This window comes from Lissotriton helveticus, chromosome 4_2 (genome assembly GCF_964261635.1).
Source record: "Lissotriton helveticus chromosome 4_2, aLisHel1.1, whole genome shotgun sequence".
Taxonomy (NCBI): domain Eukaryota; kingdom Metazoa; phylum Chordata; class Amphibia; order Caudata; family Salamandridae; genus Lissotriton; species Lissotriton helveticus.
In genome coordinates, this window is record NC_136064.1 from 135208105 (window position 1) to 135234115 (window position 26011).

Consider the following 26011-nt stretch of genomic DNA (forward strand, 5'->3'; position numbering starts at 1 on the left):
GCCGCCTTGACACGGGACAGAAGAATGGAATGATCTACCGTGTCAAAGGCGGCGGAGAGGTCCAAAAGGACCAGGGCTTGGGGGATGTTGGTGTCTAGGCCCTCCCTAAGTTGGTCCATAACTGAAATAACCACCTTCTCGGTGGAATGCCGGGGGCAAAAGCCCGCCTGGCAGGGTGCAAGGTAGCTGCTTCTTTCAATAAAGGAGCTAAGCACCTGGGTGGCATGGGACTCTGCTATTTTACCCAAATAATGAAGGAGGGATATGGGGCGATAATTTGCGGGGGAAGAGGGATCCGCTCCGGGTTTTTTTAATATTGGGAAAATTATAGCGGTCTTAAGAGAAGCCGGGACGTGGCCGGACATGAAGCAACTGTTCAGGAAGGCCAAGATAGGTGAAGGGCATGCCATGAAAAACTGGCTGAGGATACGTGCCGGGGCAATGTCGGCCGGGGAACCCGACTTAACTCGGTTAAGTAGGGGGAGCAACGATTCTCTAACCAGTAGAGGAATGGAGGTAAGGAAACAATGATTTTCGGGTGGTTGGGGGGAGATAAAGGTAGGGGAAGGGAGGGGAATATTGGCTTTGATAAGAGTTATCTTATCAATAAAGAAATCATTAAGTGATTCGCATAAGGTCTGGGAAGGGAGGATTCTGGGTGAGGCTCTGTCTGACGAAGCTAGCTCATGTACAGTAGAGAAAATCTCACGTGATTGGCATTCTGCCGCTAGAATGCGTCCGGAGAAATACTCGGTCTTAGCTGTGAGTATAGAGATTTTATATTCATTTAGTACAGTAGCAAAATGTTGCCGACAGATGGGTGAATAGGCACGGCGCCAGGCTCGTTCGGCCTGTCTAACCTCTAATTTTTTGGCTTTAAGGTCAGGACTGAACCATTTGTTGGCCTTATGAGAATGGTTGGTAGTTATTCGCTTCAAGGGGGCTGCGGGGTCACAGGTAGTGGTAAGCCAACGATCGAGTGTGGCTATCTGGGAATGAGGGTCTGACCCAGTGATATCGGGGCAGGTGGCTGATAACAAATTGCAGAGGGAGGTGATATCTACTTTGTTCCAATTCCTAGCCCAAATGTTTTTGGGAGTGGGAGGGGGTGTTTTTAGGTTCAGGTCCATGGAAAAGGCAAGTAAAGAATGGTACGACCAAGGACAAGGCGAAACAGTGGGAGGGGAAGTAGGTATGTTAAGTGTCCAAATCTGGTCCAAGATATGGCCGCCGGTGTGGGTGGGACTTTGAACATGCTGGGTGAAGTTGAAGCTAAGAAGTGATTGAGTGAAATCTTTGGACATAGAATCTTCGGCAGGATCGGTGGGCCAGTAATTAAAATCGCCCAAAACCAAGACAGAGGCGTTATTATTTATCAGAGTGGCCAGAAGGTTCTGAAAGTTGAGGAGGAAGTCAGGAGACGACTGAGGAGGCCGATACGTTAGTATGCATGTAAGAGGGGTCTTGAGATAGGTGGAGCGTGTTACAAGACAGTCTGTGGCAGGTAGCGTGGGCGAGGCCAGAATCTGGAAATGGAACTCCTTACGAGCGATCAGAGCTACGCCACCTCCCGCTCTGTTTCCAGGTCGATCAGCACGGAGTATAGAATATTCAGGTGGGAGGGCGGCAAGGACGTTAGGCAAGGAGTCTGGTTTATACCAGGTTTCTGTAAGAAACAGAAGATCTGGTGATTTTGAATCCAGAAGATCGTAAATTTCAAGCTGATGCCAAACGGCAAATCTCGTGTTAAGGAGAAGGGCAGTAGTGGTGGTAGTGGGGGAGGATGGGGGTTGTGTGGTGGTGCCCGGTACTGCAATTCCCAGTTTATGGATGTACAACCTAGTGGCTTGGTTCAGTGGCCAATTGGCATTTACCGAGCGCAGCTGGTCTGAGGTATATGAGAGTGTTGTGTCCCGTGGCCCGTGGCCCGTCCTGGCGCGGACGGGCGCAGACGGGCTCGCCTTAGGCGCACCTTCGGCGCGCAATCGGCGCGCCCGCTGCGCTCGTCCGCTGCGCGTACGGGGATTGCACATTTTATAAGGGACAGAAAGTGGTGGTAGGGGGCTTGGCCTCTCGAGCGAGGGGCGTGGCCTAAGTGGGCGTCGCTGATGGCGGCGGTTTCCAGGTCCCGTGGCAGCGATAGACTCCGCTGCGCAGTGAATTGAGGGCGTAATTGCGCCCTAGTCAAGTGGGGAGTGGGCGTTTTAAAAACAGCAGTAACAAGTTAGTGACTCTCAAATAGTTAAAAAAGCACAACAAAACAAACAGTCCTACTCCCGGCTTTTTGCCTCAGGAGGAAATCGCTATCATCTGGACGCTTGTAATCAGCGCCAGATATAGTGGTGGTGGTGGTAGAGGTCGTCCCCACACCTGGTCCATCCAGGGGACTATTTAAACAAAGCGCAGGAGCCTGTGATTTGGTTTTTATATATTTTTGGCTAGATTCGCGCACCCAGCGTGAATTTGGTTGAAAGTATAAAAAAAAGAACGCTTTGTTTGGCCCTGGGGGTCCTTCTTGGACCCCCTGAACAGGCCTAGGGGTCAGGGTGTTTCTATCCTGCCCCTTTTCTTTTTTTAAATCATTTTTTAACTGTTTTCTTGTGACTCGGTTACACACACACATATATATGTATATATATTACCTACTGGCGGTCGCCAGTAGGTATATATAGTTAGGATTTTTTCTCTGTGGGATTTTTGAAAATTCTATGTCTAATAACTTTGGCGTTTGTGGACGGAATTGGCTGAAATTTTCAGGAAAATGGCACATTTTGTTTCTGAGCAGCCCTTGAACATTTGGGGGGGGTTCGTCAAGGGGGGGCCGAGAAAAAAGGGGGGTCCCAAAACGTGTTTTTAACATTGAGTTTTCCATAGGGCGGTTGGCCTCACTTTTAGCCCGAACGGCTGAATGGATTTGCATGAAACTTGGCAAAATTGTAGGGACTGGTAGCCCGATGTGCCTTTTGTAGGTCTCAATATATGTGCTACAGTGGATTTTGAGAAATTAACGTTTAAAAAAAGATATATATCTGTAACAGCGGACCGGGCAGCGCTCCAGGACGCGTACTTTTCGCGCAACGGAGCTTTGTGAAGCGAAGCTGAGTGGTTCTCCGGCGTCTGTCAACATTCCAAACAGTCCGTAGCGGCCGCCATCTTGTCTCTCGGTAGGATCGAGAGACAAGAGGAGGCGAAAGCGAAGGGGCAAATGACCATAAGGGGGAATAGTAGATCCTCGCTGACCCCCTAGGTTTGATGTGGAGGTTTTAAAAGGGCCCCGCGGGGCAAAAAAAATAAAAAATAATAATAATCGAACGGCTGAATGGATTTGCACGAAACTTGGTAAAATATTAGGGACTGGTAGCCCGATGTGCCTTTGCTAGGTCTCAATATATGTGCTCCAGTGGATTTTGAGAAATTAACGTTCAAAAAAAGATATATATCTGTAACAGCGCTCCGCTTCGCGTAACGGAGGTTTGCGACGCTGATTGGTCATTCTGTCACTGGGCTATAGTTGGGCTACATCTGGCTGATATTTGGGCTACATTTGTTTTTTTTCGTCTCTGGCGGCCATCTTTGGGCTACATTGGGCTACATTGGGCTTCATTGGGCTTCATTGGGCTACATTGGGCTACATTTGGGTTCCAACATATATATAGGCCAATGTAGCCCAATATATATTTTTCAAAGTTAATTTTCGTAAAAACCACTGGAGCATATATCTTGAGACATAGCAAAGGCACATCGGGCTACCAGTCCCTACAATTTTGCCAAGTTTCGTGCAAATCCATTCAGCCGTTCGAGCTAAAAGTGAGTCCAACCGTCCTATGGAAATGAAGGAAATGAATGGCTAATTTGTAATTAGCAAATAGCTCATCGCAAACTAGGAATGGTAAAGAATCGCTATTTATTCCTTAAAGTTCGCTATTTAGGAAATGCAAAAAACTTTGATGATACATATGGCGGTTCATCTCTAACAAGATAAGAAGCATAGGGATAGATTTATGATGACTGGCGCATCACCAGGGATGTGTTAGTCATTCTGTGCCGCTGTTCCGTCACCTATGGTGTGCTGCATTTACAATGCGGCGCATCATGGGGCAAAAACAGCACAGATGCGTGATGTATCTGTGCCGTAAAGGTGGCGCATTGCTGGAGTTGTATCGCAAGTGTGATGAAGCTCCAGCAAGGGTCGGGGGTGCCCCTGTCGCAGGGTTTCTGTTCTCACACAGAACTGTGGACAGAGGATTGGAACCTCGGCGAATTAGGGTGTCCCAAAACTCACCTTAGTAATCAAAAACCCCTTAGCAAGCTAGGTACAGTGTCACATTGGATATAACAAACTCTCAATGTTTAGACAATCCAGAATATGAACTTATAGTACCTCAGGATACGTGGAACTCATGAACAGTCGGTCGTTATATATTTCTTAGAAACCAGAACATGGAGTTAAGAAGAACACATGTGTATTTGAAATGTTTATTTACTAATGCCGTCTTCTCAGGCGTAGTATCTTAGATAATACAAGTACACATATTATCAGTAGCAAAATTACCAGCATAGTTACTAGTACATAAAAAGCGAATGGTGACAGTATGTTAACATGCTGTAAATGAATAAGAGTTAGCAACACTTATAAGCAGCCGCGGGCCGTGGAGGGAGTTACGGTGGGGCAGGGAGGCGGGGAGGGGGAGGGGCAGGGTGGAGAGGGCTCCACCCTGCTTCTCCCCCTCCCCGCCTCCCTGCCTCACCGTAACTCCCTCCACGGCCCACGGCTGCTTATATCTCACCCTCCCTAATACACATATTATATTATTTGCTAAGAAGGTCTCTTTGTGTTGGTTTAGGGCGTGCCCATACTTTAGTGTCTTAGATTTGAAGGAATCACATCAGCATACACCAGCTCTCTCTTCATGTGAACCACATCAAGTGTTGTGTATGTGTGTTCGGCAAAGCAATATAAAACCCGCCTCATGCCCAGAATTGGCAGAAGTTGCACTTATGTTATGAGTATGAAGTCGTGGAGATCAGACCTCATAACAATTCTGTATCGTGTTGTTCTTGAAACTTTAGCACTCGCTGTACAGATATAGTTTAACAAGCAAAGCAGATAGTAGAGCAATAACATATTATTCTCATGTAAACCACGATGAACTACTAGGTTGAAAGCTAAAGCAACAACTAAGTGTCGTGTGCAGAAGTTGCAAAAAAGGAAAAATGGCGTTTAAACTGGTAATGAGCCCATGCTAACTTAACACGGTGTAAAGATATCCAGGACGTAGATGACACCTCCCCATGATCCGGAAACGAACTGAATAAGATAATAGAAGTGCCATCGCATGAGAGCAGATTGCAAGTTTATATGTGGACGGTCCGCAAGGTAAAGCATTAAAAACTAGGAAAATTTAATGCTAAAGAAAAATAAAACAGCCAAGTACTTTATCGAGTCTTAAGCCAATAGGCAAGGTAAATAATAAAAACTTGACAAATAAGTCAATGAATTGTCAATGAAATGCTAGTACTCAGCATATCAAACATGAAAAAGGTCTATGACATAACTGTGTATGCAAAATAAGCTGCAACAGCCTCCAATAGGAAGTCACCGTCTTCATCCGAAAACAGTTCAGCCATCCAATTTAAAAGCGGAAAAGAACATACGTGCTCTCCCAGCACCGGATCCTCTATCACCATCAGAGGACAGCTCGGTGGGTTTTCAAGAAAGCTCTGTTCCAAGAAAGACTGTGTTGCCGCCAGTAAATTCCAGGGACCAATTAGTCCATGCATCAATGCCACAGCCATAATCCTTTCGCCAGGACAAACCAACTCGTGAGTAATGATAGGAGTCATCAGCTGATTAAAGTCGACGTCAGGAGAAACCGGTCCGCAGAGACACAAATCAATGGCCCAATCGAAATCACAGGTCAGGCAGTGAAATACAGGCTGGACACAGGTGAAGTAGGAGAATCAAAAAGATAATCCTTATGCCGTGCTTAATATCGCCAACGGCATTGTGCCATAATATTCTAGCATGCGATTGCGGAACAGTGTCAGCAGCTGCAGGGCGGGAGGTTGCATAGGAGGGACATCCATATTTAAAAATGTAAAAAAGCACAAGAGCGTCCGCTGGTAATGCAAGTAAAAATGGCAATCCACGAAGCAGAGTGGAAAAAATACAATGAAAGAAAGTAGGGATGACTCGAAAGATTTTCTCAAATGAAGTCACGAGACCACTTTAAAAAAGTGCGCCAGGGCCTTTGTGGAGGATGCGTTAGAGATAGTCCGAACCATCTTGCTGAAATGGAAAGGCAAATCTGAATTGAAAAGGGTCTGCACCTCTGTACGGGTGTTCGCTATGTGAAGCACGAAAGTTTCACGGGCCGAACTCAAGGCCACCTCTCTCTGAGACAAAAGAGCTCTTATTCTTGCCATGCCGTTGAAATCTGCTCCCAAGGTTGGTATTTGTGGCGAGATTGAAAACTCCCTATGTTCATGTGTGGGAGGAAATAGAACATTTCTGCAGCAAATAACCCGTTCACTTACTGTTACGATAAAAGGAATACTTTTAATTAACCCAGATCAATCTTCATTATTGAGCATCAAATAACTACCATTTTCCAACAACTTGAACGTGGGGATGATAGCAGGAACTGGCGTGCCTTGCAACACGCAAGCCATATTTGGTCGGTGTTTGTTGCATGAACCGTGTAACTGTATGTGCCTACACATTAGTGAATGATCTGGCGTCTCAGTGCATTCCTCTTCATTCAGATAAACTTCTTGATCATCTTTGAAACATCTGTATGTGTATGGAAGCGACCAGACCTCATGAAGAAAAGCACTACCTAAAGGTTCATAACGACCTATTGGTATATATTTCATACAATTTGAAAACTTATATAAAGCAAAAGGCAGCGTTATTAAACCGTGGATAAGGCACGTTGCCAAAAAACCCGCAATCCTCTGCTGATGATGTCACTGAGCATGTCATGAATGATGTAATATGTGACATCATCAGCAGTGGATTACGGGTAATAGTATCTCTAGTTTACTCCCCTATAGCTGTCTTTCTTTTAACATAAGTGTCTGTTTCCTTCCCTTATACTTACTGTTTTTGGTTCGCTTCCGGTTCGCGTACCGGCGAGCGAACTGGGAAGCGAACTAAGAGAAATAGAGGTTGGCACACTTCCAAATATTGTACCAATTTTTTAATAACGGGGAGGTAGTTCTGAAAAGAACTTTTTTTTTAATTGTTTTTGTTGTTTTAAATTTTTTTTATTATTTTTCGGAACATTTTTTTACTTTTTTTGAATTTTTCTGAACAGTTTTATATTTTTTGGGGTTTTTCTTGGAGGGGGCAATGAAAACGATTCATTGTAAAGGGCTCAACAGGAGCAACAAAACAAAAAAAAAGTATTTATTATTTTGGGCGTTTCGTACAAACTTGCATATGATAGTCAATAGCTCTGTTGATCAGAGTGATGCTTCTTTCTCCGTAGCAAATGAATCCATCGCAAAATACGCAGGTGTGTTTTACTTCACCAAATCTCATTTGTATATTTGGCACCATCTCCCTGCCCTCTGGTCCCGTTACTTCCGGTACAACAGATCTTCTGGCCATAATAGGGAGATTATCTAGGTCGTTCCGAAACTGTGCAGCACTGTAGTTGTTAGGATGCCACCTAGTCATATGGCGATGCATTGTGTAGTTTCCGAAACTGTATTTTTTCTCGGTTCCTCTGGACAGTCTATCTTGACATATAAGGCAAGTTACGTATCTTGCATTTACTTTTTTCTGACCTTTGGGAATTTTAAAAAACGTGGGGGTCACGGCAGTGAAGTAGCAGCCGTACATGGGATCGAGGACGGGCCCACTCGTGGAGTCCATACAGGACTTGATTGTGTGCTTTCCGCACTACACTTCCCAGAAGTCTCATTGGAGCCTCCCATTGGCGGGTGAGTTATATGAAATTGGAGAAGTGTAGCGGGTGCGCACACCGCTTCCGTTAAAGCCCCTGAAGAGAAGCAGATGGAGCTTCGAAACGCGTCGGGCAGATCCATTACGGAGCGGCGTCTACGAGCGGATCCCCGTCCTCACCTACACATAAATAAAGCTGCTGCTCACGTGCTACTCACAAGGTGGACAACCTGGAGCGTGAATCTATATGCGGCAGTCCAGCCGCAGAGTATGCACCACCCCGTTAACGTGGGGGTCACGGCAGTGAAGTAGCAGCCGTACATGGGATCGAGGACGGGCCCACTCGTGGAGTCCATACAGGACTTGATTGTGTGCTTTCCGCACTACACTTCCCAGAAGTCTCATTGGAGCCTCCCATTGGCGGGTGAGTTATATGAAATTGGGGAAGTGTAGCGGGTGCGCACACCGCTTCCGTTAAAGCCCCTGAAGAGAAGCAGATGGAGCTTCGAAACGCGTTGGGCAGATCCATTACGGAGCGGCGTCTACGAGCGGATCCCCGTCCTCACCTACACATAAATAAAGCTGCTGCTCGCGTGCTACTCACAAGGTGGACAACCTGGAGCGTGAATCTATATGCGGCAGTCCAGCCGCAGAGTATGCACCACCCCGTTAACGTGGGGGTCACGGCAGTGAAGTAGCAGCCGTACATGGGATCGAGGACGGGCCCACTCGTGGAGTCCATACAGGACTTGATTGTGTGCTTTCCGCACTACACTTCCCAGAAGTCTCATTGGAGCCTCCCATTGGCGGGTGAGTTATATGAAATTGGAGAAGTGTAGCGGGTGCGCACACCGCTTCCGTTAAAGCCCCTGAAGAGAAGCAGATGGAGCTTCGAAACGCGTCGGACAGATCCATTACGGAGCGGCGTCTACGAGCGGATCCCCGTCCTCACCTACACATAAATAAAGCTGCTGCTCGCGTGCTACTCACAAGGTGGACAACCTGGAGCGTGAATCTATATGCGGCAGTCCAGCCGCAGAGTATGCACCACCCCGTTAACGTGGGGGTCACGGCAGTGAAGTAGCAGCCGTACATGGGATCGAGGACGGGCCCACTCGTGGAGTCCATACAGGACTTGATTGTGTGCTTTCCGCACTACACTTCCCAGAAGTCTCATTGGAGCCTCCCATTGGCGGGTGAGTTATATGAAATTGGAGAAGTGTAGCGGGTGCGCACACCGCTTCCGTTAAAGCCCCTGAAGAGAAGCAGATGGAGCTTCAAAACGCGTCGGGCAGATCCATTACGGAGCGGCGTCTACGAGCGGATCCCCGTCCTCACCTACACATAAATAAAGCTGCTGCTCGCGTGCTACTCACAAGGTGGAAAACCTGGAGCGTGAATATATATATATATATATATATATATATATTACCTACTGGCGGTCGCCAGTAGGTAGTTATAGTTAGGATTGTTTTGCAACATTCTATTGGGAATAACTTTGGCGCAGATTGAGGGATCTGCCTGTAATTTTCCTCAAATTTGCCTCGCGGCGCTCCGCTCCTTTACTGAAAGTTTGGGGGATTCGTCAAGCGGGGGCCCGAGATAAAAGGGGGGTCCCAAAACGTGTTTTCCCCATGTTAATTTCCATAGGGTGGTTGGACTCACTTTTAGCTCGAACGGCTGAATGGATTTCCACCAAACTTGGCAAAATTGTAGGGACGGGTAGCCCGATGTGCCTTTGCTATGTCTCAAGATATGTGCTCCAGAGGATTTTGAGTAATTTAAGTTAAAAAAATATATATATCTATAAGCGCGCACCGGTACGCGCACCGGGGAGCGCACCAGGCGCGTAACGCGAGTTCGCGCGCGGAAAGCTGATTGGCTCTCGGCTGTCTGTCAACATTCCAAACAGTCCGGAGCGGCCGCCATCTTGTGTCTCGGTAGGATCGAGACACAAGAGGTGGCAAAAACAAAGGGGGAAATTACCATAAGGGGGCAGGGTAGACCCCTCCTGGCCCCCTAGGTTTGATGTGGTGGCCATAAAAGGTCCCTGCGGGGCAAAAAAAAAAAATCAATTTTCGCGGGGGGAGCGCCCGGTACGCACACCGGGGAGCGTACCAGGGTGCGTACCAAGGGGAAAACCCAGTGAAACAGTAAAATAATAATTGAAAGTGCTTAGAGGTAGGGTAGCTGTGAATATAATTGTTGTGTTCTGTGGGTGATTTAAGTACAAACATGTAGGTACCAATGCAGAGTTTTAAATTCAATGTAGACCGTATCCCTTGTAGATAATTTGCATGTTGTTACAGAAGTTATTGTGGTTTATGGAATCCATACCATAGTCTGTCAGGAAAGTAGAAACAGATCCTTTAAGCACACCCTGAGAAGGTCTAGGGGATCATAGGTAGTCTATCCTGCTCCCTTATGATGTTTTCCAGTATTACATTTAATCTCTTCTAAATCTACACAAAATTGGCGGTGATATCGTGGATTAGAGACAGACAGTGAGAGAAAGGAGGCAGGAGATGAAAAACAGATGTCAAATACACTTTGGAGATAATATAGTGGGAGAAAGGAAGTAACTGTGAGCAAACTTACTATGTAACTCCAAAAGATTGCACAGTATAGTATAAGTCTCACTTTATAATATAATCTTTTTGGTACGACTTCAAGAATTACATAAGAATTACATATAAAAATGAATAATGTCTGAAACGATTTTTAATTATTAAATACAAATTTATTGTTGAGATTTTTCATACTCTATTAAAACTTCTAACATCAGATTATCTGGAATCTCCTCCACAATTTCATTGCATGATTCCATTGCTTCAAGACAGTTTATTAGTTCTTGATCCCCAGACTCATCCATGAAATCAAAGTCTTCGTTAAGAATGTTGTTATGCATAATTTCAAAAGAAATTGTATTGGTCTCCTGTTTACCTTCCATTTTTGGGCTGTAAATTGCATAAAAAATAACTATATTAGTAGAGTTAGGGCACTGTTGAGTTTAAGTTCAGACAGGTACTTCTGAGTTTTTACCAGTGAAGTTATCATTGGGCAGTGTATGTTATCAGGCATGAAGTAGAAATATTAAAAAGTGCCTGTGAAGAAGCCTAAGTAAATTCATAATTATACTAGAGAAGCCTAACTCAATCCATAACTACAACAGAGAAGTCTATCTGAATCTATAACTATAACCGAGGGACAGTAAAACGTTTTTCCAATTTAACTTAAAGTGCAGAACATAGTTCCCCTTACAAATTAACAAATTACCTTTCGGAAAGGAGTTGATGTTTTTAGAGGAAATCCTTTATAAATGTACCTCAGGTAGTAGTACTCAAAATGGCCGTGTTTTTTTCATATATATTCATGTCCATAACCAATGAAATGTCAGCACATAAAAATACAAAATGAAAGTAACATTTTCATTGGTTGCCAATTCTAACAATTTCATATGTGTTTTAGTCATGTAATTTACCTCAGGATATTTAGACAGGGCTACAGCCCAAATGGGTCAATGGAATTCCACCAAATTTGGGAAAATGGTAGGGACTGCTATGTAGTAGGGCCTATTCTATATATGGTGAAAGTCTCTCCAGTGGTTTTTAAGTATATTGACTTCCCAAAAATTTTTAGGACGCTTACCGGTGCGCGCCCCTGTACGCGTACCGGCAGCGCTACGGGAATCCTCCATCTTGTGTTTCGGTAGATTTGAGACACAAGATGGAAGACAAACAACGTTGGGAATGGGTAAAAGGGGGCCCATAGACACTCCCTGACCCCCTAGGTTTTCTGAGGGGGGCTTAGGAGGCCCACATAGGCCCAAAAAAAACATATGTTTTTTTAATTTTCGCGGGGGAAGCGCCCGGTACGCGTACCGGGGAGCGTACTTTGGTGAAAAAAGTTAGAGAAAAATAATCATTTGAGTGATCAGAGGTAGGGTAGCCCTGAAAAGAGCTTTTGGGTTCTGCGGCTGATTTAGGTACCTACAAGTAGGTTCCAATGCAGAGTCTTATATTCAGGAGGAATATTTTATTCCCCTCATCTGAGAAGTGCACACCATCTCCTCTGTAGATATCTTGCATGTTGTAACGCAAGTTATTGTTGTATATTGAACCCATTCCATAGTCTCTCATGTAAGCAGAAACAGATTTATTCAAATGTTTCCGTGCTTTCTCAAATTGTGGACAAAATTGGTTTGACCACTTCCATTTCTGTCTTTGGCATATATTGGAAAATACCAAGGCAGTTTGAGGAAAAAGTGCCATCAATTGCTCAAAGGTGTCCTTTAAAAGCATTTCCAGACCTACCCCAGTCAAAGTGCCTAAGTCATTTCCACCACAGTGCAGAATTATGAGGTGAGGGTGTGGCAGATGCAAAAAAGTTTTCACCAATGGTATCAATTGATGACATCTCAATCCTCTCTGGCCAATCCATTTGATGTTCACATTTGGTAAATCAAGGTTGTGAAAATTTATGGTAGCTGCATACCTTTGAGCCCAGTGGATATAGCTATGTCCAATAATCCAGACAGAATACATGGTAAGAGGAGATTCTGGTGCAGTCAGATGAAGTGTGGGAATGAAATGGCAGTTGGAACAGTAGGAGTTTGCAAAAAAAACTGTGGAGTTTCAGTGCTCTTGAATCACAAGCAATGATTGGTAGATTCAGATAGTTGAAAACTGAAAGTTAGGGTTCATGGTTCAAAGTCATTTAAAGAAACATTGCATTGGATAAGCTGGTGTATTAAGAGGGCAAACATCCTTGCTAAGTTCAATTGCAACATTGTAGAATAAACTTTTAAACCTGAGAGCTCAGTGAGGAGGGAGTTGCTATGGTAACAGGTAGAAAGGGCTGAGGGGGGGGGAAGGGTGTTGGTTTGAAAATAGAGAGGGAAGAGTTTTGATTGGTTACCATGAGGTATATGTGTGTAGAATTAGAGGTTCTCTGTGCCATTCATGGTTGCAGTGCCTGGAGTACATACCTTTTGCTCTGCTAAAGAAATATTGGTGTGTGTGTCTGACACTGGTCTCAATCTCCTAAAGCATTTGTAAAGGTGAGTAATGATTCATTTAATATAGATAGAGACTTGTATACTCTATGGAGAAGATTTGGAAGCAAATTGTGTTTTTTTAATGTTGCTTTGTGTCATGTTTTTTGATAATGCTTGATAAAAAGTTTTTACTGCATAGAGGAATTGTATTCTGTAAAATTGTGAAGTTTCAGTAGTGACATGGAATGCTTTTACATAGGACCTGTGCTGTGTTTCTTAAATGTGATGTGAAAAACGATTTTGGGGAAAATGAATGGCTTTTACATTTTTGAGAAGGAATAAATAGTGTCTGCATGATTAAAGAAATACATTTGAACCTTTTACAATGATGTCACCTGTGTTACCTCATACTAGGAAGCACATTGAGCTTCTTTGCTGTTGGTTTGTGTCATGTTTTTTGATAATGCTTGGTATCAACATTTGCAAGAGAGAGGATTTGTATTTTGTGAAATAGTGAATTTTCAGTAGTGAAATTGAATGCTTGTACATAGGACCTGTGCTGTGTTTCTTAAATGTGATGTGAAAAACGATTCTGGGGAAAATGAATGGCTTTTACATTTTTGAGAAGGAATAAATAGTGTCTGCATGATTAAAGAAATACATTTGAACCTTTTACAATGATGTCACCTGTGTTACCTCATACTAGGAAGCACATTGAGCTTCTTTGCTGTTGGTTTGTGTCATGTTTTTTGATAATGCTTGGTATCAACATTTGCAAGATAGAGGATTTGTATTTTGTGAAATAGTGAGGTTTCAGTAGTGAAATTGATTGCTTGTACATAGGACCTGTGCTGTGTTTCTTAAATGTGATGTGAAAAACGATTTTGGGGAAAAATGAATGGCTTTTACATTTTTGAGAAGGAATAAATAGGGTCTGCATGATTAAAGAAATATATTTGAACCTTTCACAATGATGTCACCTGTGTTACCTCAGATTAGGAAGTAGATTGTGCAGATGAGGTGAGGCATGTCCAGAGGTACAGAGGAGGTGAGGCCTGTGTTCAAGACTGTAGTGGGAGAGAGGCCTTTCCTGGGGAACATAGGTGGTGAGGCCTGTGCCTAAGAGTGTAGTGGACTAGACTTCATGAAGCCTATCCCAAACTGCAGTCTTAGACATAGGCCTCACCTCCTTTGTACACCTGGACAGACCTCTCTTCCACTACACTCTACAATACAGGCCTCACCTCCTCTACACCCCTGGACAATCCTCACCTCATCTACAACCCTCAATAGACCTCAACTCATCTGCACCCCTAGACAGGCCTCAGCTTATTTACACCCCTGGACACACGTCACCTCATCTGCACCCAGTTACCATCAATTATACCCAATACATTGAGGCCTGTCGAGAGGACACAGATGAGGTAAGGCTTGTCCAAGGGTCAGAGGAGGTCAGTCCTCTGCACTGTACTCATGGGCACTGAATGCTTGTACATAGGACCTGCGCTCTGTGTCTAAAATGTTATTTAAAAAACGATTTTGGGGAAAATCAATGGCTTTTAGATTTTTGAGAAGGAATAAATAATGTCTGCATGATTAAATAAATATATTTCAACCTTTCACAATGATGTCACCTGTGTTACCTCAGATTAGGAAGTAGATTGTGCAGATGAGGTGAGGCATGTCCAGAGGTACAGAGGAGGTGAGGCCTGTGTTCAAGACTGTAGTGGGAGAGAGGCCTTTCCTGGGGAGCATAGGTGGTAAAGCCTGTGTCTAAAAGTGCAGTGGACTAGACTTCATGAAGCCTATCCCCCACTGCACTCTTAGACACAGGCCTCACTTCCTTTGTACCCCTAGACAGACCTCTCTTCCACTACACTTTTCAATACATACCTCACCTCCTCTGCACCCCTGGACAATCCTCACCTCATCTGTAACCCTGAATAGACCGTTTGCTTATTGTCATTGCTTTGTTGTTTGGTAATAGTGGTCTATAATGTGTTTTTTTAATCTTTACCACAGATTGAAATCAAGATTTCAATAGTAAGGAATTATGCCCTCAAGGCAGAGGAGAAGAAAAGATGCCAAGCGGAAAAAATCAAAAACAGCAACGGAATTACAGTACTCCTCTACAACAAATACTTCAAAAAACAGGAAAAAAGCTCCTGGTAAGAAAACTAAGTCTTTCTTACGGAACATATGTAGATCAAAAAAAAATGTTGGACAGAATGTAGAAAAAGAGAAGGAGAGAGCAAATTTGAAAAGGAAGGAGAGGCCCCCAAAAAATATTACTACTGGAGCAGGAGAGAATAATATGTATAGGAATAGAAGGCAAAACCAATTTAGGGACATTCGTAAACTAATGTTTCGCAATAGGGTGGTTTTAAATTTGATAAAAAATATTAAAAAAGGTAAACAGAGATCTGCTTTTTATAAGAAAAAGAAAAGTGTAGAGAAGATTGTTGATCAGGCTTTTGAAGTTAAGAAAAAAATATTTATTTTAATAATCAATAGAATTAGGACACTTAACAAGACAATTGATGTTTTCAAATCAAACAGTAGATGGAAAAGAGTAATTAATCGGACTAATTTTTGTAAAGTTTTTTCTGGAGAATGGATGCACAGTTCAAGTTGTGAGCCATTTTTTAATGAGGAGAGTTACTTCCAGGAGAATGATTTGGTGCATGCAGTTGACACCAGTGGTCGAGCATATGAGGTGAAAGACGGTTGTCCGATTGAAAAAGAGAAACTTTTGCCTAGAGAACCAGAAGAGGTGTTAACTGATGAAGTTTTAGGGAGACGTACAAAGGGTCCAGTGTACACTTGGAAGTGTAGTAGTATTTGTAGTGTGCGACAGGAATCAATCGATTTGTTTTGTAATTTCTTACGTACATATAGTAAGAAAAGTCTAAAACAGTAAATGAAGATGTTGGAAGACTTAGATCCTTGCAGAGTGAGAGAAAACACAGGTTTGCAAGGGCATTCACTGGCTTGTCTTTCTTGAAAAGTCTGTCAGAGTGTTTTTCATAATTTTAGGATGTTAGCAGTGCATCATAACAAAATGAGGAAATTAGTGAGAAGGTTGTATTATGCAAAAAGTCCAGCACTTAAGCTTACACAATTAAACGGTGCTCTTTCGCATGGAACTGAATTAGATGTGAAGAAGATTTGTGAAGAAATTGAGATTTGTTATTTCAGTGAAAAAGAGGACAGTGTAGAAATTGACACAGAAATTCAAGGTAATGTAGAAGACAATGTACAGATTTAAAGTACAGAAAAGTTTGACCAGGAAATTACCAGGTTTAAGGTGAAATCAAGTGAAAGGCCGAATTTTACTTGTGTGTGTTGTCGACGAACTCATTATAAGCATCAAACTAGATTAGTTGATTTAAACGTAAAAAGTGAAAAGATAAATAATTATGAGTGGAAGGATTTTGCAACTTATTTGTGGGTGGAGAATTCTTTTGATTTGAGTTCTGATCAGCGTATTTGTAAATATTGTTATGATAAATTAAATCAAAACAGAATGCCTGCTAGAGCTGTTCATAATAATCTTGAGTTGGTAGACATTCCTCCTGAATTGATGGATTTAAATACATATGAGTCTATTTTGATTCAATGTGTCCATCCTTTTCAGGCAATTGTTCGCATGGAGCCTAAGATAGGGAAATTGCCTCCTTCAGATTTACAGAGAGCATTAAAGGGAAGAGTTGTTTATTTGCCTCTAGATTTCAAGAAAAATGTTGATACAATTGGTGTAGAGAAAGTGGAAGAGGAACCTCTGGTTATTCTAGTTAATGCGGTTCCGACAAAGAGTAAGAAAATCTGGCAAGATTTAGTGGATGTTAGGAAAGTCAAAAAGGCAACGTTGTATTTGGTCAAAAACAATGAGTACTACAAACATGTATTTGTTGGAGCAGAGGAAACAGCTGCAGATGAAGACAGTGATTGTTCAGCTGGCCAAATTGAAAAAGTTAATGTATCTAGAAGTGAAGAAATATATCAACATTATACTGTTCATCCTTTGCATTCCAAAGAAGTGATGGGGAATGCAATTGACTTGTTTCAAATTAAATCAGCAAAAGGAAGTCCCATTAGTGTATGGGAAGAAAGTTTGGAAGCTCGTTGTTTTCCACATTTATTTCCAACAGGTCGAGGAGGACAATATGACGATTGAGCACTTCAAATTCCTGCATCTGAATATCGAACTTTAAGATTATATGCTGAAGATCCAAGGTTTCGTCAATGCATTCCATATTTGTTTCATCTACTTTATGAAAGTGACTTGTCTGGGCTTTCTTATGCAGTAAACCATATACTGAAAAGTGGAGCACATCTGCAAAATGTTTCGGCGAGGGACTTTATGGAGAAAGTCAATCTGCAAGATAATATTTTGGAATCTCATCTAATCAATCTCATGGCATGTCAGCGTGGTACAAACGAGTATTGGTACCGTCGTCATGGGGAATTGAAATGTATGCTAAGAAACTTAGGAACTCCTACATGGTTCCTCACTCTTAGCTGTGCCGAGTATGCATGTGACGACTAACTTCAATTTCTACGAGAGGCAAATGCAAATATACAAAATATAGAATTCAAACGGCTGGAGAACTGTGTTCTTTGGATCCAGTGAATGTATGCAGATATTTCAATCATAGATTTGAAGCTATGATGTCTTTTATTACCAACAAAAAAAATCCTCCCCTTGGAGAGGTTTTGGATTTCTTTTGGAGAAAGGAGTATCAAGCGAGAGGTGCTCCTCACATACATATGTTGTTGTGGATTAAAGATGCACCTAAATTTGAAACAGATTCGGATGAGACAGTGATGAGCTTCATTGAAGAGTATTCAACATGTGCTGTTCCGAAAACTACCGAAGAAAACAGTTTAAGGCAAGTTTTACGCTTTAAATCCCATCGTTGTGGGAAGTATTGTCGTCGAAAATTCAAAAACAAGGAAAAGTTCTACACAAAATGTCGTTTCGGCTTTCCACGACCAGTGATTTCTAAAGGAAGAGTAAATAATTTGATGTCTTCTCTACGACATACTGTGACGAGGAAATCACCCAAAAATACATACAATTGAAAAAGAAACGAAGAATCCAAGTACATCAACGACTACAACCCAGTGATTTTGTCCATGTGGAATGCTAACATGGATATTCAATTTGTTGCTGACAACTCTATTGCTGTGGCTCGATATGTGACGTCTTACATCACAAAAAAAAAAAGACAGAACTGAAGGAAATGTGGGAGGATATTTCATATGAAAAGAGTCTAAGCAAGAAATTATACAGTTAAAGTCTGAAGATGTTGTCACATCGAGAAATTGGAGCATATGAATGTTCTGATCGATTGTCATCAGCAAGTCTATATGCCAAATCTAGAACCATCATTTGGGTGAGTCTAGGTCTTAATGCAACACGAAACCGAGTTTTGAAATCTGTACAAGAAATAGAGTATTTGGCAGAGAAAGAACCAGAAAGTACAGATATTTTGAAGACAAACATGTTGGATACATACTATCCAAATAGAAGTCCTTACCTTGAGAACGCTTGTCTCTATGAAGTTCTGCAAAGATATATTTATAAGAAGAACATCAGAGAAGATATCAATAATGTAATATATGCTGTCATTGGATGTGAAGGATGTCTAGTGAAACAGAGAAAAGGTCATTTGATTAATCATCGAAAAATTGAGTTGCAAAAATTCAGACAAAAGGGAATTTTACTATTTGGCTCTTTTGCAACTCTTTAAACCATTGCGTACAGAAGAGGAACTACTTGGAGATTTTCTCTGTTACGAAGACTCTTTTAATGCAACCAAGGATACCATAGAATGTCCTTTTTTTCCAAATTATCTGCAAATGTTGAACGAAGAAATAGAGCAAGAATCAACAATTGCTGCAGAGATTGCAAGAGACAGTTTTCAAGACAGTCAGAGTTCTACTTCATTGAGTCAGGATCCACTAGGAGGACCAATTATTCAAAATGAGGCTGCCACTGCCATGGATGAGGTGTAAAGAGCGATGGAACAAGCTGAAGAGGATGTAATTAACTTAGAAGATTTGGTGAAACAACTAAACATTGAGCAGAAACAGATATATGACGAAGTCACAGAACAGGTTGAACATGGATTCAGTCATGAGAAAAAAGAGTGCTCATGTACATCATTTAAGCCTGTCCAACTGTATGTGAGTGGAGAAGCGGGAACTGGAAAAAGTTTTCTTATTAAAGCAATTGCAACTTATCTGCAGAAAAGGACTGAATCAGCGTTGTCTTGTGTTGTTACTGCTCCAACTGGGCTTGCAGCACATAACATTAAAGGGATTACTTTACATTGTTTACTGATGCTACCAGTTGAGCATGATAACAAATTACAATACCACAAGCTATCTGGAGATGCTTGTTCTGAAGTTTCAAGAGTCCTGAAGAAAATGGAACTTCTTATCATTGATGAGGTAAGCATGGTCTCAAATCTAATGCTTGCTTTTGTGCATTTGAGAATGCAAGAAATTCTTAGAACAGACTATGATGTCTTATTCGGAGGAAAACACATTATTGTTTTTGGAGATCTACTGCAGTTGACTCCAGTGAAAGGACAACCAGTGTTTAAAATGGTCACGCATGAAGATACCAGGAAGTGCCTAGGAAGCATTGGAAACGTTAATATATGGTTACATTTCAAATATGCAGAACTACTTCAAAATATGCGACAGGCAAAGGATGAAGATTATAAAAATATTCTACAAGATGTAAGAATCGGAAAAGTAAGTGAGCATGGGAAAGAAGCTTTACATGCACGGTTAATTTCAAATTTGTATCCAAATGAAAACATTCTTCCAGAGAATACTTTTAAGAAAATTAACGAGAACAAATCTGGGATATGTTTGATGCCAACTCTGAAAGAATGTTCCATCTTCAACAACAAAATGTTAAAGTTAGAAAATGAAGAGATTGTGAAACTGGAAGCTATAGATAAAATAGAGCATATGGGAGCAACAATTATTTTGTCTGAAAATTTGAAATCAAAATTGGATTCATTAGAGAAGAGTATATCTAAAACTGCTGGTTTTAAAAATAGTCTGAATGTGTGTTTAAATTGTCGTATCATTTTGAGAAGGAATTTAAATGTTGAAAGAGGTCTGGTAAATGGAGCAATGGGTCATGTTGTTGATTTTGTGAATTAGAAAAATAGAGATGGAATTGAAATTTTAAAAATTAAATTTGATGGCATTGACGAAATAGAACAGATTTGTCGTTGTTCAGCTAGATTTTTGCTTGTGAAAGACTTATATGTTCGCCGAAAACAGTTTCCTGTTTGTTTGGCATATGCGGTGACAATTCATAAATCTCAAGGTTTAAGTGTAGATAGTCCTTTGGTGAACATTGGAAGTTCTGTATTTAAAGAGGGTATGGCATATGTGGCATTATCACGAGTCAGAACTTTATCAGGATTGTACTTGATTGAGTGTGATGAAACAAAGATTTGTGCTGATCTAGATTGTGTTAAAGAATACAATAGGTTAAGAAGAGAGTATGCTCCACATTTGCCTCAATATCCTCTGTTTGAAAAACGTGTGGTAGGCCGAAAAAGAAGAAATGAGAATAATTGCACTGAGGTAGTAGCAAAAAGACAAAAAGTAGATGAAACTGTAATTGTAAGGATTTTGTTGAAGATGTTGTTGGATTTCAGTTTGAAAACAGTTCTGGTGTCAACTGCTATGCTAATGTAGTGCTTAATGTTGTTTTTTTTCTTCAAAATGTACAAGAACAGATTGTTGAAAATCTGGATGAAACATTCTGCTGTTTATTGAATTCTGTGTTTGAGAAATGTAGCAGTGATAGAGCAAAAATATAAAGTGTTTCAGAAATTCGAAATCTTCTAGACATATGTTCTGGTCAAAATCAATTTTCACAGAATATTCAGCAGGATTGTCAGGAATTTTTAATGTATATGTTTGATGTATTGGAAGATGAAGGTGTAGATATAAAAAAAAATTTCAGTCTTTCTTATCAATGGCAGCATGACTGCGGCAACTGTAGTTTATCAAGTAGTACTAGAATAGACACTGAAAGATTTATATATTTGACTTTACCAGACTGCAAATCAGTGTCTTTTAATAATCTAGTTAAAGCAGCTGATCACAATATGTTGTGTACCCATTGTAAGTCTGCAATGCTGTCCACATTACTTATGGTAAATATGTCATTTTAATGTTCCAACGATGTAGACCTGATGGAAGTAAATTGTCAACTTCTATTAAAAATGTTGTGGCTGCTCAGTTATCAATTTCAGGAAGAACTTTTGCAACAGTAGCTATTATTTATCATGACGGTCCTTCAACAACATCAGGGCATTACACATGCTATTTAAAATGTCGTAAAGGTTGGACCCACTGTAATGACACTCATTTGACTTTCAAACTATTTTTGCCTTTTGACTTAAAAAATGCATACCTAGTGTTTTTAGAACCAACATTTAAGTAAAGGTAATTGCCCTATGAAGACGGGAGCAGGTAATAAAAGTTAGTTTGCTGTTTAAAATTATATTGTGAGTAAAAGTGATGAAGATAATATAAAAATTATAGTTCTCATAAAGGTACGGTAAGTGGATCGCATATTAAGTGATATCAGTATTATAGGAAATGTTCAACATGAGAGAGCCAGAGCTGGAATTATGAATATTTAAATATTGTGAAAATGTTGTTTGAGACTTTCTTTCAGAATGTCGGGAAAACGGTAATTTTAGAATTTTTTTAAAGTAATTTGAAAATATACTGATACATCTGACACTACTTGGCCTTAAGGAAAAGTGAAGGAATGAGCAAAGAGTCTTGACTGAAAAAAGGAGTATATGAAAACATTGAAACATATTTCAGATGTTCTTCGAGCTTTTCTTCTAGAAAGTCGATGAAATGGAATTTTTAGAGAACAGCAGAGTACTTTCCAACGAAAAGGACCTTCATGATGTACTATTTGGCCTAAAGGAAAAGTAAGTGAATGAAAGATTAGTGTACATTTGTGATTTTTAAGTTTATATGTTTTTTTTTAAAACACAATCTTTTTGATTGTGTTTTTTTCCCGCTGTCATGTGATGAGTAGTTTGAACTCACTGTTTTAAGTGAAATTCAATATATTCTGAGAACAGCAAAAATAAACTATGTAACATGTTGTACAAGTTATTCTATTGTTTGTATTGTGTAATTTAAATTGTATTCCCATTGTCTCACACTCACTTTGCATCCTCTTTCAGCTCTTTTTACTCACTTACATTGTCTTTTTCTCACTCTGTTTCACCCCTGTTCCTTTACTCCAATTCTTTCACAACCCTTCATTCCCATTTCAACTGTCTGCATCCCCTCTCTCCCTTGCACCACTTTTCAGCTTTCAGTCTCTCTGCTTTACTTTCCTTTTCCGTCTTTTCCTCCTTTGCTCTTTTAGTAATTCCTCTTTACTCACTCAGCAGTATTGTCGCACTCTATCACTATAACTCACCCACTCTCCCTCGCTTATCTTTGTTTGCTCCTTTCTTTTGACCTCTTCTCTCTATTTTCCGTTCACTACCTCTATGTCCTCAGTCCCTCACTCTCCTTGTGTTATGTTCACTTGTGTTTATCTACCTTCTATCAATTCTCTTACAACAACTTCACTGCTCCTCTCTCATTGTTCTTCACCCCATTTCTTTTAGTCCGGTTCCATTACTACCCCTCATTTCCTATCTTTCAATGTTCTTCTCTTTTCTTTCATCACCGAATCACTTTCTCTCAGCACCACTGCTTTAGTCCTCTTCCCCTATCTTTCCTTCTTTTGCTCCCTTACTCATTTTCCTTTCCTCACTCATTGTACTCCACTTCACTCAGTCCTTGCCTTAGTTTCTTTGTCTACTAACTTCCTCACTCCTTTTCCCTCAATCCTTCTATATTATCCTCTCTCCCTTCATCCCTTCACTCTATGACTCTGCTTCCCTTACTCTCAGTTATCTTCCATTCCTCATTCTTCTGAATGCATCCTAAATTCGACTCCTTTCCCTCTCAGTCATTGTCTTTTTACTTACTTCTGTTTCCTGATTTAGTTTTGCTAACTCACATTCTTTTAGTATCTTTCTTACCTTCAGTTCTTTTCTCTCTTCTTCTCTTCCTCTCTGTCAGTGAATCTATATGCCTTACTCTTAGTAATTTGCTCTCCTTCTATTTCTTTAACCCTCTTTTTGTCCTTTAACATCACTTTATTTCCCTTTCTGTGTCTTACACTCGTACTTTATTTCTTAATACACGGTTATGATTTTTAACCTCTTCATTTGTATCTTTTATTTTAAAATATATATTTTACTAATTATAACTTATTTTTTCTTCTCTCTTTCACAGATACAAAGTGTAGTAAAAAAATATAATTAAAGTTACATTACTTATAAGGTAAGTGTGACTAAAAAAATGTAGTTTGTCATCACCCTTTCCTTTACCCTCACTATTATTCTCTCACCCTACCTAACTCCTGTTTCCTTACTCTGCTTCCTTCACTTATTCTTATCCTCCATGTTTACTCCTCTTTCCCTAACTCCCCTCGCACATTCAACTTCTTTCAGTCCCCCTGCTTTACTTCCCTTACCCTCTGTTTCCTTCCTTTGCTCCCTCACTCATTCCCTTTCCCTTAATCATTTACTTCACTCCTGTCACTCCTTCTCTCAGTCCGTCTGTCCTCACAGTTCCTCACTTCCGTTCCCTCACTTTGTCTCTCTTATCGTCGCTGTCTCTCTCCCCTCAATCTGTCAATACTCTTTCGTCATGCTCACTCCCTACAACTCACTCACACTCCCTCACTTACCTTTGTTTGCTGCTTCACTCACTCCCTTTCAGTCACTCCTTCCTTTACTGTCTCTCTCCTTTCTGTCTGTCACTCCCCATGTCTTACCCTTATTCACTTTTATCCACCCTCTTTTACCGCTCATTACTTAGTCACTTCTCTTTTCTAATCCTCCCTCACTGTTTTACTATCTAATACACAGTCCGTTTGTGTTGTTCCCTCCAGCTCTCTTTCTCTTAACATAACTCTCTCTGTCCCTTTCCCTCATGCTCGCTCCTTCATTCTTATTTTTTTGGTGCGCGCCCCGGTACGCATACCGGGGAGCGTACCGTTACGCGTACCGTTGAGAAAAAAGAATGACAGAGATTTTTTTAAAATGTTTTTTTTATAAATTAGAGGTAGTTCTAAAAAGAACTGTTTTTTTTATTCTTTTTGATGTTTTATATTTTTTTTTATTGTTTTTTTGAACATGTTTTACTTATTTTGGCTTTTCTGGACAGTTTTATATTTTTTTTGTATTTTCTTTGGGGAGAAACAAAAAACAGGGAATTGAAAATGGCAACTGGAGCACAAAAAAAATCAGGAAAAATTAAGGTTTCCTCGGGCATTTGTGGTTATCTATAGCAACATTGATTAGTGTAATGCTCTGCTGACCATAACTAATTGATTTGTTACAATATATACAAACAATTTTGTATCCCCCAAACTTTGTTTGTATATTTGGGACCGTCTCCCTTGCCTCTGGACCCGATGGAGTGGGTTCTTTGGATGTTGAGGGTCTGGATGTTGATTGGGGTAGGTTACTGCAGAGGTCCCTTACCTCTGCTGCAGAATAGTTGTTAGGGTGCAAACGCATCATGTGCCGAATCATAGTATGATTCCCAAATGAATATTTTTTGTTAGGGTTCCCCCTGGACAGCACAGCACCACAGATCAGACAAGTCACCTTCGCAGCGTTGACTTTTTTGAAACCCCTTGGGATTTTGTAAAACTCCCATATGAAGTGCTATTTTGGTTGGTAGGGCTGTTTATTTTCAGGCAGGAATTGCCTTCTCTGTTCCTCCTCTTCATCATTCTCCTCCTCTTCATCTTGACCACCAATGTAATCTTCTGGTGGTATTTTAGATGGGGGTGGTGGTGGTGGTGGGGCAGATGTTCCAGCTGCCGCTGCTAATGTAGCCATTTTATACTAGTAAAGAGTAGAGCTAGAACTCCAAAAAGGTCTTCCTCAGTCAAAGGACAAAGTCAGAATAAGGAACAAAGGTGGGGGCTTTCATCATTTGGAAAACAAAACTGTTCTGGACCAATGAAAAGTGTTATTTTCAAGTCACATGACCCAGGCTTTCATCATTTGAAAACCAAAACTTATCTGCACCAATGAAAAGTGTTATTTTCAGATCACATGACCCAACGCGCTTACGCTACGCGCCCCGGGGGAAAAGAGTGAAGGAGCGAAAGAAGGGAAGAGACAGAAAAGAAAGTAAAGGAGAAAGTTTAAAAGAAGGTGATTGTGGGAGTGTAGCTGAGTTATAGGGAGTGAGCGTGACAGAAGAGGTGTGAGAGACTAAGGGGACGGAGACAATGAGGCTAACAGAGAGAGAATGAGAGAAGGGGAGTATAGAAGTAAGAGGACAGAGGGAAGGAGTTAGTGTAGTGGAGTAAGGAGAGTAAGTGAAGGGAAAAGAGTAAAGGAATGAAGTAAGTGAAGAGAGAGGAAGGAAAGTAAAGGAGAAAGTCTGAAAGAAGGTGAGTGTGGGAGTGTGGCTTAGTTGTAGGGAGTGAGCGTGACAGAAGAGGAGTGACAGACTAAGGTGATGGAGACAATAAGGTTAACAGAGAGAGAATGAGGGAAGGAGAGTGTAGAACTAAGAGGACAGACGGACTAAGAGAAGAAGTTAGTGAAGTGGATTAAGCAGAGTAAGGGAAGGGAAAAGAGTGAAGGAGCAAAAGAAGGAAAGAAACAGGAAGGGAAATAAAGGTGAAGGTTTGAAAGAAGATGAGTGTGGGAGTATGGCTGTGTTATAGGGAGTGAGCGTGATAGAAGAGTAGTGAGAGACTAACGGGGCAGAGAGAATGAGGCTAACAAAGAGAGAATGAGGGAAGGAAAGTGTAGAACTAACAGGACAGAGGGAGTAAGAGAAGGCGTTAGTGAAGTGGAGTAAAGAGAGTATGGGAAGAGAAAAGTGTGAAGGAGCGAGAGAAGGGAAGAGACAGGAAGGAAAGTAAAGGAGAAGGTTTGAAAGAAGGTGAGTGTTGGATTGTAGCTGAGTTATAGGGAGTGAGTGTGATAGAAGGTTTGTAT

General features: G+C 41.1%; 1 protein-coding gene across 1 annotated transcript in view; it reads left to right on the plus strand.

Moving 5' to 3' along the window:
- LOC144752253 (indolethylamine N-methyltransferase-like) overlaps window positions 1–26011 on the plus strand; it is a 248692-nt gene that overhangs the window by 63657 nt on the left and 159024 nt on the right. The gene's annotated exons all lie outside the window — the stretch shown is intronic.